The sequence below is a fragment of the Vulpes lagopus genome, chromosome X (genome assembly GCF_018345385.1).
Source record: "Vulpes lagopus strain Blue_001 chromosome X, ASM1834538v1, whole genome shotgun sequence".
Classification (NCBI taxonomy): Eukaryota; Metazoa; Chordata; class Mammalia; order Carnivora; family Canidae; genus Vulpes; species Vulpes lagopus.
In genome coordinates, this window is record NC_054848.1 from 60745938 (window position 1) to 60748675 (window position 2738).

Here is a 2738-nt window from a genome sequence, read left to right on the forward strand (position 1 = left end):
CCGGGAGCCCCTTTCCCCCCGGGAAGGTTGGTGCAGCTCCTGCTCCTCCGGGACGGGGCTCTCCTGTCCTGGGGACACTCGCCCCAGCCTCAGCCCTGCTCCTCGCGGGGCCCCTCCCCCTTGGAGGCCTTTTGTGTCTTTATTTCTTTTTCCCCGTCTTCCTACCTTGATAGAAGCGCGAACTCTTCTCACTGTAGCGTTCCAGCTGGTCTCTCTTTAAATCTCAGGCCGAATTCGTAGATTTTCAGGATGATTGGATGGTTTTCTAGGTAATTTGTTGAGGACAGATGACTTGGAGACCCTACTCTGCCGCCATCTTGCCCCTCCCCCCAAACTATTACTTTTGAATTATCTTCTTCTCCCGTCAATTATGTAAGTTGTTACTTTATATATTTTGTGCCTTTGTGTATGTATGCCTGCATGTTTATAAGGATAAAAATATTCCTGATAAATTGACTATTTTATTATTATATCATGTCCTTTATCCTTAGTAATAGGTACTTAAGTCTATTTTGTCTGATGTTAATATAGCCATTCCTGCTCCTTTTTGGTTATTTTATATAAGGCATATCTTTTTTTTTTCTCTTTTTTTTTTTTTTGGCTTTCAATCTATTATTACTTCTGAATCTAATGTGTATGCCTTATAGATATCATATTGCTGGATCTTTTTTTAAAATTAACTTTTATAGTGTATGCACCTAATCTCAGCTGGTCTGCCAGAACCCCTGAGCACCAACCCTAGTACCCTGCGCGGTCCCATATGTGCTCCAACAAGATGAAAGAAACTATCATGAACCAGGAGAAACTAGCCAAACTGCAAGGACAAGTACGCATTGGTGGAAAAGGAACTGCTCGCAGAAAGAAGAAGGTGGTTCATAGAACAGCTACAGCAGATGATAAAAAAACTTCAGTTCTCCTTAAAGAAGTTAGGGGTAAACAGTATCTCTGGTATTGAAGAAGTGAATATGTTCACAAACCAAGGAACAGTGATCCATTTTAACAACCCTAAAGTTCAGGAATCCCTGGCAGTGAACACTTTCACCAGTACAGGCCCTGCTGAGACAAAGCAGCTGATAGAAATGGTACCCAGTATCTTAAACCAGCTTGGTGCAGACAGTCTGACTAGTTTAAGACTGGCTGAAGCTCTGCCCAAACAATCCGTGGATGGAAAAGCACCACTTGCTTCATGATGATGAAGTTCCAGATCTTGTGGAGAATTTTGATGAAGCTTCCAAGAAAGAAGCAAATTGAATTGAGTCAACTTCTGAAGAAGAGGGATCCCTGGTGGCTCAGCGGTTTAGCGCCGCCTTCAGCCTAGGGTGTGATCCTGTAGACCCAGGATCAAGTCCCATGTGGGGCTCCCTGCATGGAGCCTGCTTTTCCCTCTGCCTGTGTCTCTGCCCCCCTCTCTCTCTTTGTGTCTTATGAATAAATAAATAAAATCTTAAAAAAATTTCTGAAGAAGATAAAACTTGAAGAAGTTACTGGGAGCTGCTATTTTATATTATTACTGCTTTTTCAAATTTTGTTCATGGATCTGATAAAATCTAGATCTCTAATATTTTTAAGCCCAAGCCCCTTAGGCACTGCAGCTCTTTTCAGTTTTTGCTTATACACAATTCATTCTTTACAGCTAATTAAGCTGAAGAATCCTGGGAATAAAGTTTTAAACAAGGTTAATAAAGTTTTTTGCCTAGGAAAAAAATAAAATTAAATTAAATTAACTTTTATAATTTGTGCCTTTTGGTTGAATTGTTTTATCTATCCAATTTAATGTTATTACTGATATGGTTCTGATTTTCATACCATTTTACTATTTGTTTTCTACATGTTTCATGTTTGTTTTTGTCTTACGCCCTCTTTTACGATCTCATTTTTTCTTGAGTGCCTATTTTGTATTGTACATTTTTTATTTCTTTAATTATTTCAAACTATATTTTTAAGGTATTTTTCTTATTTTGAAGTATTTTTCTTGGTTGCTCTTGGGTTTCCAATATTTAGTTTAATTTATCAAAATTTACTTCAGATTTGTACTAACATAATTCTAAAACACTGGCATTTTTATTTGTTTTTGCTATTTATTAGCTTTGATGTCTTAGATAAGCCCCTTTATCCTTATGCCTTTAAGAATTAGGCATAAAAAAGTAAGAATTAACTTCTGACTTTAGTCCTCGTATTTACAGATCCAGATCCAGAGATTTTTTAAGCCTTAGATTGGTTCAAAAGCCACACATTTTATTAGTGGAATTATTAGCTTCTAGTGAGTGGTTTGCATTAGAAAAAGCAGATCCTTATATTTGCTCATAAACAAGATAATTTGAACAGAGTTGTAAGCCCTGTAGCAAAAGAAGATGCGGTTATAATTATTAGTCCAGAAATTATCAGAAATAATGAAGGAATTATTAGTTGTATGACTTGGGCAAGTTACCTAACCTTTCTGAGCCTCATTTTTCTTGACTATAAAATAGGAGTAATAACAGTATCTACATCATGGAGTTGTACAGTTTAGGTAAATAAATATAGTCAAAGTACTTAGAATATTGCCTGGCATATATAATGTTCAAGACAATTTTTTATTGTTGTTATTATTACTTTGATATTTTTCTAACCTATAGCAAGAATTCAAGGCTTCTGAGCACTTTACAAAGCTCTTTGGTGAAAACATTCATTTTCTCTACTACCCTTGCCTGTAGCAATGGAACTTGCTATTATCCAAGACTAGTTAATGAGAAAGAAAT

At 36.6% G+C, this 2738-nt stretch overlaps 1 pseudogene; it reads left to right on the forward strand.

Annotated features, from left to right (window-relative positions):
- Positions 1–775: 775 nt before the first annotated feature.
- Positions 776–1251, forward strand: LOC121483367 (annotated as a pseudogene).
- The last annotated feature ends 1487 nt before the right edge of the window (positions 1252–2738 follow it).